Genomic DNA, 14,053 nt, shown 5'->3' with positions numbered 1-14,053 from the left:
CTTCGAAAGCTTGTTTGCATCTGAAGAACTGAGCCCTGGTCTTGAGTGGCTGCTAGGCCCTAGGTCATTCACTCTTGCCTTGTGTATCTCAGTGTCTGCATTTGTGAAACGGGGACACTTAAACACAAGTTATTCTGCAGCTACGTCTTAGGAATAACATGATAATTACTTACACAGAGATCATTCTTTACTGGATTATTTGCAAAATTCTTTTTTGTAAACAAAGAAATTACACAGAAGGAGCTTTGAAAGGAAAAAGACTATACAATTGTAAGTGATTACTATGCTTCCCTTGTTAGAACTTCAATTTCCCCTGCAGTAAAAAGGATAGTCCATAGCTGTCTCATATATTTAACAGGAATGTGTTAAGGTCCCTCAGTGTCACTTGGACAGTCTTTTCTGAGCTGAAGAGATGTTCATTCAAAAACATTTATTGAGCATCTATTATCTGTTAAGCGTTGTGTTAAGTACAAGAAAGATGAGCAAAACTGGATCCTTTCCCTCAAAGAGCTTATAGTCTAGATGGGGAAATAGACTTTAAAAATAAAATAAGGTCTATTGTAGCAGGTGCTAGAAGAGAAGTTGAGACAGAGCCGCAAGCTTAGAGCAGCCAGAGGAAGCTGCTCCAGGTAAGCAATGAAGACAGACAAAGAGTGGAGACGAAGACAGAAGGCTAGAGGTGCAAGAGATATTTCTGAGGCAGATGAGACTCTCAGTGTTTGAAAGTAGGGACGATCTGACATCTGTTTCTGTATCCCCAGCCTGAAGCACGTACCTGGCACATAGAAGATGCCCAGAAACAATGGGAAGTGTTAGCTCTACTGTGCAAGAGACAATCTTGCAAACTGTAGGACACTGAGAAACATTACTTTCCTTATTATGGTTTAAACTCTAAGAATTAATATTTACCCTTGGTAGATGTGTGTGTATGTGTGTCTATGTGAGATAAAGTGTGAGAGAAGATGGGAGAACAATGTAACAAACGTCCGCTTAGCAACCAGAAAGTCAAGGGGCGTTAAGTATGATCTACACGGATATGGAGACCTCAGCAGTGCCAGGACCTGACTCGCCCTCATGCTAGTCTGTCTTACAGAAACACCGAAAGACATTATTCTAGACTGAGTAGGTCAAGCTTGGGGAACAGGGAAGGATCTTGATTCAAAAAGGGATATAATACTGGAGAAAGTACATCCTCTGTGAGGACAGCAAATCTAAGAGTGCAGGAATAAGGCAAGGATTGAAGGATTCAGCAAGGAACTTTATAAAGGATCTAATTTCTAGTGAGCTTTCCCTTTGGACCAAGGGATACATAAAAGTTTAATTTTGTCCCTCCTAAACTGAAATTCTCTTTAGTAATGCCAGGGTTTCAGCTCTTTTTCAATTTCTTGTTTGTTTCTTCCAGGGTCAACAATGATAATTCCTCCAATTCTCATGATTTTATTTATTTTTTTTATTTGTTTCCTGTCTCCCCAACTAGACTAGCAGCTCTAAAAAAAAAATGTCCTCGCCACTATCATATTCCTAGAACCTAACTTAGTAGGCACTTGATAAATATTGGTTGATAGTAACAACTGAACTACTCTCCTGCTTTCTTCTATTTTCTGTGACTGGTATTTTCATTACACAAATATTTATTGAGGGCGTATCTACATGTGGACTAGATCCTGGATGGGCACAGGAATATGAAGATGAATATACTGGCTCCTGAGTTAAATGAGGCTTAAAGAAGACAGAGGGAAGCAGATAAATAACAGTGCAGTATACAGAAGAAGAGGACTGCCTCTGTCTAGATGAGTCAAGGAGGGTTCAACAGAAAAGGAAACATTGGAGTTGGACCCTGAAGGCAACTTAGGTATCTGCAAGGTGGAACACAGAGGAGGTGTTACAGAGACACAGCCCAGTGAGTCGTATTTGGAGCCTGATGGTTAGGGCATGAAATGAGTGTGGAAACTTGGTGGGAAGTGAAGCTGGATAGTTGGACAGCAGCTGGGAAATAAAGAATTTGCCCACCATGATAAAGACCTTGGGGTTTAACCCCAATGGACGAAGTATCTTTGAAGAAGTTTAAGTATGTAGGGAGATATGACTAGTTTTTTCCAATTAGAAGGTCATTGCAATAGCCCAGACAAGAAATGGTAAGGGTCTGAACTAAGGCAATGGATTATGATGAACCAATTTAACATATTTTTAGGAAAAAAAATCCAGATAATTCTGTAGCAATATCTATCAGGATTCAGGTACAAAGAAAAAAAATCCACTCTGGCCAATTTAATAAAGAAGGGATTTATAACAAGGTATAAATGGTTTGCAGAATGTTTGGAACAGCTAAAGAATCAGATTCTAGGCTGAACTCCCAGGAGTAATTCAGTGTCACAACAGAACTGAGCTGCCAAGGGAGTTACTTCAAGCACAAAAGCCACAAGATTCTAAAAGTTGCTGGGACAACCATGTTATCTGTTTTAATGTGCATCAGCAAAGTGGATGCCTACTGTCCTCCTTCTCTTCCTTCTAAATTCAATTTTGAATTAAGCCTCACACAAATGTATCTGATTAGTCTTCTGATCTCCTCACCTCCAGGGACTTTTACTTTCCCCTCACTTCTCCAGTCTGTACTAGCTGTTACATCTTTGGCCTTGCCAACTGAACTTTGAAATTTCAATATCCCACATTTGTAATGTTACCTTAATGCAAACCAATTAACATAATTGAAATTTAAGAGAAAAGTTGTCCCATATCACATCACTTAGCGAGTGCTTTAATTTGCCTGTGATCTCATCCAGTACTTGTCCATATGTTCATCAAGTACTATATGGATCTTACTCATCACTTTACCCACAGAATCTAGCAAAGTGCCTGGTTTATAATTACTATTTATTGAAAGTCTGAATTGATAAATTAAATAATTTTCATTTAAGCCACGGTAGGAGTTATTTGTTTTAAAGAGCATCAAAATTAGTGTACCTTTCATTTTTTACAATGATAGTCCTTTAATGACTGATACTTTTGTGAAATATTATGTAAACAAATTACTAGAGGAATGAAGCCAGCAGTAACAAAAGAAGAGATACAAAATGCAAGCCCCAATTTTTCATTATTCGATTTAACATATGATGCTATTCTGTGAGATAACTGTAAAGATTTCTAAATGCTTAATCTAAATTTCGGCAATTTTCCTGGTGTTGAATGGTGACAGCTCACAAACCAGCCCTAGACAGCTGACCACACTTTGAGTAGTGCTGGATCGGATGACAAAGGTGTTCGTACCTCTCAATTAGTTTGCATCTCTCCCTGATCATTTTGCTTTTTGCCAAAGAACATAAGAGAAAAGTCCTTTTTGTTTTTGCAAAGCAAGTAAGGATCTGATTCTCTAATTGCCACACTGGTCAATGCGTTGAGCATCCTTGATATTCGAAGTGGTTGTAGAGGATACAGATGTCACGGCTGGCACTCTGAGGTGAGGTAGGGAGTGAGCATGTGTGCTACAGAGACTGCCCAAGCCTTTCACTGCATGATTCCATGGCTCTCAATAGAGTGATCACTGAGTCTGCACCCACTACTGTGCAGCCTTATCTTTGGTACCGAGTTCTTTAAAACCAAAGACTTCCCCAAGTTCTTTATCAATACTACCTTCAGAACCCCTTAAACACTACGATTTTTATAGCCGTTAGAAAATTCTTGTACTGTTTCCACTAAACGTATGAGAACGGTAACTTCTCATAGAATGACCAATTTTGTTGTTGTTGCTGTTCTTTCTAGAAGCAAGTATCTATGGACACTGAAAGTTCAGAGTGATGGCATCTACAGTTTTCCCGCTTATTTTTTAACAGTAAAACTATGGTGAAGTTTCAACCTCTGCCCCTCGTCAACTTTGGAGTATTTCCCTGTTTAACATTTGAAAAACTAAAAAAAGCCCAGCTCCACACTGGAACCTCAGTGTATCTCAGACAGAAGTTGCTGGACAGTAGCTCTGTTTTTAATGTCTTGTTCATATTGCCTGCAAAAATACAAGACAGACAGTTAAATCTGAATTTCAGATAAACAACAAAAACTATTTTTAGTATAGATGAGGCACACTTCTGTTGCATGGGACACTAAAAATTTATTCTGTTTTTTTTTAAATTCTCTGTTTTTCTGAAATTCAGATTTAACTGAGTATCCTGTATTTTATCTGGCAACCCCATCTTGAGTAAATTATTTTATTTAGATGGGCGCTTTTTCCTATGTTGCCACTGTGGGTTTTGTTGTTGTTGTTGTTTGTTTCTTTTTTTGTTTGTTTTTGGACTCTTTTCTTCACCATTCGAACACGCTTTCTGAAAGGCTCCCTGCTAATCTCCAGTGCATTATCAATGACATCATTAGCATCACCATAGCTCTAAATAATGCTGAAACAGGATTAGAACTACTGACACACTGTAAAGACAAGAGGCTCCCAAGGAAGTTAGGATCAAATTATGATCAAGAAAGGAAAGGAAGGAAGTGCCAGACTTAGCCTGTAGATAATGCCCAGCATAGTGAATGCTCTGTAACGGAGTCAGACACAGAATACCCCTGGGAGGCGACGGGCACTCAGCCTCGCATTTCACAGATGGAGAAACTTGAACACAAAGGGAGTCAGTGACTTCTTGAGGGGACAGGAAGCAGCTGTATAGAGGACTGGGGTGGGGGGGAGACGAGAAAGACAATCTTCTGAAACCCAGTCTTACCTGTCAGGGTGTGGAGAAGGCAGGCATGACTGAGACGTGGATATTTTATTAAAATATTTTTCTTCCAAATGAGTGGGAAAGTTTTGTGTCTACTATCTCACCCTTTATATGCATGAATCGTGGAACCCAACATATTCTAAAACCAGGAAGGGACATCAGAGAACATTTTTCCCCATCCCTTCATTACACTGATGGAGGAATTGAAGCCAAGAGTTTAAGCAACTTTAACCAAATTGTGTAACTTGTAAGAATCCACCTGGGTCTAGGCCGAAAAATGTCTACTTGCTTTTTAGTTAATAATTGATCCATACGCTGTATAAAGAAAGCCAGGGTGAGTTTTCTCAACCAGAAAAGTGACTCTAATGAATTGGGGAATAAAAGAGTCTTAAAATGTCCCTCTCTTTTCAGTAAATTTAGAAGCTGCCATCTAAGAGTGAAGTCTGATTTTCTTGGTAAAGTATAAATTATAAGAGAGATACAATTATGACACATACAACTATAAAACAAACACATGTCAAAGATTTTGCTTGAGTCATTCGTGAGGAAATCAGGAAGATGCTGTCTGAGAACAGGTTCTTGCCTCCTGCAGAAAAGAATTCAAGAGCAAGGCATAGCAGAGTGAAAGCAAGTTTATTTAGAGAGACACACAGACCATAGACAGGGTAGGGTCTGTCTCTGTCAGAAGGGAGAACAGCTTAGGAGATACACACTCCACTGGCAGAATGTGGGCCACATCAAAAGGCGCGAGGGAGAGAAGCTGAGAGGTGTGGGGAGTTTAGCTTAAAGCAAAAGTAGATAGGCACTCCACAGAGAGAGTGCGGGCCGTCTCCGAAGGCAAGAAAGTGACCATCAGGTGCAGAGTTGTTAGTTTTTATGGGCGCCGTAATTTTATATGCTAGTGAATAGGAGGGTTATTCCAACTACTTTGGGAAGGGGGCAGGGATTTCCAGGAATTGGGCCTCCACCCACTTTTTGACCTTTTATGGTCAACCTGGGTACTGTCATGGCACCTGTGTGTGTGTCGTGAGGCTCAGGGTCTACTGGAAGTCAAATCTTCCACCATCTTTGTTCCTTCTCTCTTGTCTCAGTGTTACAAATGGTTTAAATGATAGTTCGACATACAGAGATAATATATTATATTATCTACCTGAGTGCTATGGACTGAATTCTGTCTGTCCCTCCCCCCACAAATTCATATGTTAAAGTCCTAATCCTGACTATTTGGAGATATGGCCTTTAAGGAAGTGATTCAGGTATTCACGAGGACAGAAGACTAAAGCCTTGATTCGATAGAATTGGTGTCCTTATAAAAGAGCATGAGATATCAAAGATCGGTGCCTCCCTGCCGTGTGAGGAAACAATAAGAAGGCAGCCATATGCAAGTCAGGATGAGAGCTGTGCCCAGAACTGGACCATGCTGGCACTCTGATCTCAGACTTCTAGTCTCAGGGCCTTTGAGAAAATAAATTTATATTGTTTAAGCTACCCAGGACACACTATTTTGTAATGGCGGCCTAACACACTGAGAAATCCATGCGCATTGCCTGGTGTAGGAATCATTTGCATAGATCTGGACAAAAACATCTGCAGTTTTGCACAAGCTAACTGCTCTCTACAGAACTGTAGAAGCTTAGTCAAAGAGAAACAAAGACACAAAACTCTATAAAATTAGATGATCCCCATACGCTCCAGCAGTCCGCGGAAAGGCTAATCAGTCATCTCTTTAAGTCATTTAAACATCTTTTATAATTCCTCCCCCACAAATTTCATGAAGATCCATCTGTAGGAAAATATTTTACCTTTGCTTCTCTGAGCCCTCCTTCACTTCACTGGAGGTCACGCCTTCCTTACAACATGCTTTTTATGGGCTTCTATGGACCCAGAACTCTGTCTGTTTCGCTTTTCTTCCATTTGCAACTTTTTACTCTCCTCACTCTCCATCTTTTTCTGTGATTGAAAGTGTTAATTACATTTCTCTGTAGTTAATTTGTATAAAATGAATACGAAAACCTCTTTCCATCAGAAGATTAGAACACTTCCAAAATCAATAACTAGTTTATTTAGGAGAAAGAAGAGGATGACTCTTTTCTTAATATGTCATACTTCTCAGAGTCAAGAGGCATCTCAAAGATTATTTTGTTCTTTATATTTAAGTACCTAGAAGATAACACTTTATTTAAACTATTCAAAAATGATAAAAATTCATCTTGTTTCTAGATGATTCGTAATAAAGACTTTATAACTATTGATAGAAACACAAAGATTCTTATTGTCATTATATTAATCCTTAAAGAATTATAGATTTTAATTTTGGAAGAAATTTAGAAATTGTGGAACATTTTCCCACCAATTTTTCTTTCCTTCTACATTAATCTTCAGAGAAATTAAGACTGCTTAAATATTTTCAATTATCTCAATACTTCATGGGGAATTGTTATAAATTGTTAGACAGTTCCAAAGGTAATCATAACTCCCCCTAAGCCTAAAAAAATAAAAAAAATACTGCTAATACAAAATAATTTTAATGACAGAGAAATCTACTATTTCTCTTATATAGTAGCATGTGATCAGTTACCAATCACATATATTAATCCATCTGTTATAATGAAATTCTTCCAAGATTATTTGCCACCTTCTGAATTCATATCATAGAAGGATGAGAAGTTTGGATTTTGGAATTTATAGGCTGCTGAGGAAGCTTTCAATTCTGTTTAATTTAACCTTCATGATACTTTGGCTCCTCTATAAAACTCCACTTATTTTCTTGCTTTTGTTGAGATTTTTATAATGACAATGGTTATAAATGTCATCTTATTTAGGACACTGTATTTATGGACATTAAAAAATGCATCCTTCAAAGTTAACCAATAAGTCTTTATAAACTCATTGATTATTTTGCATGTTTTTTTTACTGAAGTTTATAATATGTCAGTTTCTGGTGTACAGCATAATGTTCCAATCATGCATAAACATACATATTCCTTTTCATATTCTTTTTCATTATAGGTTACTACAAGATACTGAATACAGTTTCTTATGCTATACACCTATATAGTTTCTGTTTATCTATTTTATATGCAGTAGATAGTATATGCAAATCTCAAACTCCCAATTTATCCCTTCTCACCCCCTTCCCTGCTGGTAACCATGTTTGTTTTCTATGTCTGTGAGTCTGTTTCTGTTTTGTAAATAAGTTCATTTTTGTCTTATTTTTTAGATTCCACATATGAGTGACATCATATGGTATTTTTCTTTCTCTTTCTGGCTTACGTCACTTAGAATGATGATTTCCAGGTCCATCCATGTTGCAGCAAATGGCACTATTTTATTCTTTTTTATGGCTGAGTGGTATTCATATATATTCCATAACAACTTCATTCAGTCATCTGTCAATGGACATTTAGGTTGTTTCCATGTCTCGGCTATTGTATATAGTGCTGCTATGAACATTGGGGTGCCTGTATCATTTTGAATTTGAGTTCCCTCCAGATATATGCCCAGGAGTGGGATTGATGGATCATTTTGTAAGTTTATTTTTAGTTTTTTTGTAAGAAATCTCCATACCATTTTCCAATATTGCTGCAGTATTTTGCATGTTTTGAACGGGTTTCGTTTGGCAATTTTTTTTAACTGAAGTATAGTCAGTTACAATGTGTCAGTTTCTGGTGTACAGCCCAATGTCCCATACATACATATATTTGTTTTCATATTCTTTTTCATTAAAGGTTATTAGAAGATATTAAATATATTTCCCTTTGCTATACAGAAGAATTTTTAAATATATTTTTACATACAGTGGCTAACATTTGCAAATCTCAAACTCTCAAATTTAGCCCTTCCCACTCCCTTTCCCCAATAACCATAAGATTGTTTACTGTGTCTGCAAGTCTGTTTCTGTTTTGCAGATGAACTCATTAGTGTCTTCTTTTTTCTTTTTTAGATTCCACATATGTAAACTCCTTGATTTTTAACATATTTTGTATATCCATCCACTGCTGTTTTTCTCCTTTTTTTATGTTCAAAATTTTCCATCTTTGGCCAATAACATTTTTTTCCAATTGGCTCCTGAGTCCCTTAGATACAGTCCCAGCAGGCTTACACAGTGTTTATGCTTTTCGTTACGGCAAGTTCCAGGTTCATCTTGTACATCCTTCCCCAGACCTGGAATCACCCATTCTTCAAGCTCTGGCTTCTTTAGGAAGAAAATAGTATTTAAATCACATAGTCTCTATGCCAAGAATTCAGAATAACATTAGCAATATTAGGGAAGCAGCCCATTATTTTAATAACTGGAAAAGAATGGAAAAAAATCAAAGCTACATTGCTTTTCATAAAAGTTGATGAACAATTTATAATAGATAGATCAGGCTGACAATATCAATCCTTGATCAATGGATCAATTATAATGATAGAACAAAAGGAGAGATAATCATGAAGTATGTACCTCTTGATAGGACATAACAGGAAGTATAGAGCATCATCTATAGAATGTCTTTGCCAAAAAAATAGAATTGGAACCAAATCAAGCTCTAGATCTAACTACCAGTTTGCTGACATGCTGAAGAAAGTGGGACATGGTAAATGACACAACTAGGGCACAATTCTATAGGGTGTTTTCCTAATGAAACACTTTAAAGAACTAAAGAAAAGAAGGGAGGTAATTTACAGACTAAGAGAAACTTATAAAACTTATCAGCCAAATGAGTGTATGGACTTGGCTTGATCCTGATTCGAACAAACCAACTGTGCAAAATGTTATGAAACAATCAGGGAAATTTGAATGTTTTTGATGATGTTCAAGAATTATTCCTTTGATCAGGATATTTGGTATTTTAAAAATCGAAGGAGTAGATATGAAACAAGGTTGAACGTGTCCTGGTAATTGCTGGTGGTGGAGGAAGGGTTCACAGGTGTCACTCTCTACACTTTGTAATCTCCCTATTTTTATATGTTTGAATTTTTTCATTATGAAATATTAAGAAAATTTAAAATCCACGTACATTTTCTTTTAAGAATTGTACCTCTAGGAATTTTGTCTTGGTGATATACTTCCATTCGTGCTGAACAACATGTATACAGGGATATTCACTGCAAAAGTGCTGCAATATCAAAAGCCTAGAGAGTGTCTAAATGTCCACCATGAAGGTACTGTTTTCATAAATTAAGGTGTGTCTATACATTGGAGTACCATGCAGTCTTCAAAAAAGAATGAGGTTGCGTGAGATACAAAATTAAGAGCGATCTCCAATACATGATGTTGGGAGAACATGAGCTTAAAATAAATTTACTCCTGTCTGCTCTACCTTATTTCTTTAGACATAAAATGATGTGTATGTAGATCATATATGTATATGTTAGTTATCTGACTTGGAAGGCACCTATTTCTCAGGGCCACTCAATCTTTTGGAGCAGAGACAAGACGACTCTCTCCTGGGTTGGGAATCAGAGCCCTTCATCTGTGATGCAGTCTCCTCCTTTGTAACCTCTACTCCTTGCCTTTTACAATCAGCGATAAATGTGTTTACCTCTCTCTTCTGCTGATCAGCATGGAAACTCATCCTCTTGGGACTGTGAATCTGGTTAATAAAAGAGTAATCTCAATTCAGAGACTTTAAAGGCCTGGATGAACTTTTGGAAAAAAATGTTATTTGAGGGTCCCTTATTACCCTCGAGAGGATGTTGGAACCTAATAAGCCAAATAAAAGACTTGAGCCATTTTTATTCCTTAGTAGACCAAATCAGAAGCCTATGAACTCTGTAAATAATAACTGCATTTAAACCACCTAAAATGAGCACCCTAAAGGCTCGCTTTGATCATTTAATCCTGAGATCCTTTTGCCTTAAACTTTCTTAGCTTTGGATGAGTTACCTGACCTAATTTGTTACTTTAACATTTAGTATACAAACAAAAACTAAGCAAAGCTCTTTTGTCTGCGGAGAATCATGGCTACCGAATGGAATGGCCTGAATAAAAGAGCTTTTTTCTAAGCAGCTCGCTGCTTAGAGCACAGAGTTGGGAAATATTATATCTGAATTCCTGTCAGTTGACCTCAATAACTTTCACTTTTAATGGACTTGAAACATTGATTTTTGCCTAACTTGAAACCAGGGGGTGGAGGGGGAGAAGTTTCACCTGAAACTTGGCCCAGAATTCTTTGTGGTTTATAAATCACGCACACACACTCAGGTCGGGTTAGTGTTTAGGACAAAAATCAGACAGGAAACTTTTGCTTATTTCAGGTTTCAAAAAAAGTTTTGACAGTCCTGCCCAGCACATGACGTGTGACAGACATCGGGATGCACTCCTGGACATTCGAGTGAGTAGGACTATCTAAGGGCAGAAAATCAGATACAGATTTTGGATACCTCATCTGAATATAACCTATAATAGATTTGTTTCAGGGGCTATGGCCTTTGAAAGGAGTTTTTAAAAATGCTCTAAAGTGTGTTTAAGCTATCAATTTTATAATTTTGATATCTCTCTTTGACTTGTCACTTTTTGGAAAAGGTGATTTACGTCTTCACCACCTCCCAGCCCCAGTCCTCCCTGTGATCTTCCCCTGGTAGTGTAGGACGACCCCTTTAAATGATACATTTATTAGGCTATGTTGGATTGCAAGTGCAGAAAACCCAAACCAAGTTGACTTAAAATAGTCACATGCCTTTAATATCCTGTCAGCTCTACCCTGGCATCAGTTTAGTGATCACACCAGCTTTACTCATGATGACAAAATGTCTTCCAATGGTACCTGGGAATGTGTCCTCCCTAATTTATGTACCGAGTCAATGATATATGGATATATAAATGTTTTCCCCTTACTTTTTTCACCTAACATAATGTCTTGGAGAGCATTCCTAATTTTATATCTAGTCATCTTTTTTAAAGATTGCATGGTACTCCAATGTATAGACACACCTTAATTTATGTAAGCAGTACCTTCATGGTGGACATTTAGACACTCTTCTAGGCTTTTGGTATTGCAGCACTATTGCAATGAATCTTTCTGTATTTATATTGTTCAGCACACATGCAAGTATATCTCTAAAACAAAATTCTTAGAAGTATAATTCTTAGAAGAAAAGGTACATGGATTTTAAATTTTCTTAATATTTCATGGTGAAAAATCCAAACATATAAAAATAGGGAGATTGTAGAGAGTGACACCCCCTGAATCCATCTTTCACCATCAACAATTATCAGCACATGTTCGACCTTGTTTCATATCTACTCCTTCACTTTTTAAAACATAAACAAATACCCTGATCAAAGGAATAACTCTTGAACATCATCAAAAATATTCGAATTTCCCTGATTGTTTCATAACATTTTGCACAGTTGGTTTGTTCAAGTCAGGATCAAGCCAGGTCCACACACTCATTTGGTTGATAGGCTTTATAAGTTTCTCTTAGTCTGTAGATTACCTCTCCTCTTTTCTTTAGTTATTCAAAGTGTTTTATTAGGAAGACACCTTGTAGAATTGTGCCCCAGTTGTGTCATTTAACACAGTCCATTCTCTCCAGCATGTCAGCAAACTGCTAGTTAAATCTAAAAATATTTGTTGGCCAAGGGTAGACTACTTGAACCACAGATGATTCTTCTGAAACAATCATATTTAATTCTTATTTAATTTACAGGCAACGAGAAACCTCTGAAGACTTTGTTAAAAATGCTGGCACCAGTGATAATACCTCCAGAGTCTGATTCAGTAGGTCTAGGGTGGGTCCAATACTCTACATATTCAGTAACATCTTCTCAGGAGATTCTCATAGCAGGGAGCTGGATCTCTGTCTTTGAGAAACACTGCTTTAGACAGTAGGCAGCTCCAGTTTCAGCTAAATTATAAAATAAGAAATGCTCTGCCGTTTGGCGTCATCCTATCTTGAATTCCAACAGCCTTAGCACTCCTTTTTTGTAAGTTTGGTTTCCTAAGAATAGAGACAGACAAACCTGGGTTTATGGCCTGGCTTAACCGTGCACCAGCTGTGTGATCTAGTATAAACTACTTAACATTCAATTGTTCACTTATTTGTTTAACAATAATTTATGCCCTGGGCATAAAATCTTGAACAATCCCTTATGCAGTTGACTTTAAATGAAGGAGTCAAACAAACATAAAGACCAAGAAACAATAAGGAAACTTCAGAGATTGGTGAGCAAGACTTAAAAAAATAAATAAAACAGGACAATGAGATGGAGAATGACTGGTGGGGGAGGGGGCGGAGGGGGAGGAGGGGCAGGTTTTTGTGAGACCTTGTAGGAAGGGGTGACCGGTTGATCAGAGACCCAAGAGATGTGAAGGAGCCAGCCATGCAAGGATGCAGGGGAAGGGCTGCAGGACAGCAAGCCCCCAAGTAAGCCTGGACAGCCAAGGGACAGGAAGGAGACCAGTTAGACAGAAGCAGGGTACCAAAAGGGGAAGTGGGAAGAAAAAGATAAGGTCAGAGACAAGGATGAACTAGATTACCCAGAGCTTTGGAACCATGGTAAAAAAGAGTTTAGATTCTTTTCTAATTATGCATGCTTTATTTTTTGTTGTGGGGCAGGGAGATAGTGTGATTTATTTATTTATTTTTCAAAGTGGCAATACTGGGGATTGAACTCAGGACCTCAGGCATGCTAAGCCTACACTCTACCCCTGAGCTATACTCTCCTACTCCTTTTCTAATTAGACTGGAGAGCTATTCAAGCATTTTAAGCAGGCCACAGTCTCTCATAGTAAAGTGCTAAGGGTAACTACTTCCTAGGAGTGAGTCATAGAATGCTTGGTTCTTCGTAAGGGTCCAATAAATGGTAGCTAGTGCTTTTCTCTCCTGGGAGAGAAAAGGTGCTGCCCACCTCATCATTCTTTGCCCATCATCACCATATTCACCCCACAGAGCATCTTACCTGTCCTGTGTCTCATTGTATCACAGTCAACCAACAAGTCTGAGAAAGCTACTTCTGCAGCACAGCATAGCATGGGAAGCTCTTGGAGGACGAATGTAAAGGTGGCTTCCCACAGGCCTCACAACATCCCTGTTCTCTCAGGGTGAAAGGGACCACAAGGTCTTTAATTGAAAGAACAAAATCTATGGGTTTAGTAGTAACTCCAAAGTTGAAAGTGTAAGTTAAGTAAGTGTCTTCAGTAGGACGACAGCTCATACGTTTCCCCTGGTCCCCACGAGATCTCCTTAACCCCACTATGGGTCAGGTAGCAGCAGCAGTTTTCCTAATCTTCTAGCCTGAACCAAATTAATAATGTCACGGTTCATTTTCTGTGAAAATATGTGAATGTTTCTAATACTATCTCATGTTGTTATTTTAAATAAGAATTAAATATGAGTATTCCAGGAGAATCAGTTGTGGTTCA

The sequence above is a fragment of the Vicugna pacos genome, chromosome 8 (genome assembly GCF_048564905.1).
Source record: "Vicugna pacos chromosome 8, VicPac4, whole genome shotgun sequence".
In the NCBI taxonomy this organism is placed as follows: Eukaryota; Metazoa; Chordata; class Mammalia; order Artiodactyla; family Camelidae; genus Vicugna; species Vicugna pacos.
This window is presented reverse-complemented; position numbering follows the sequence as displayed.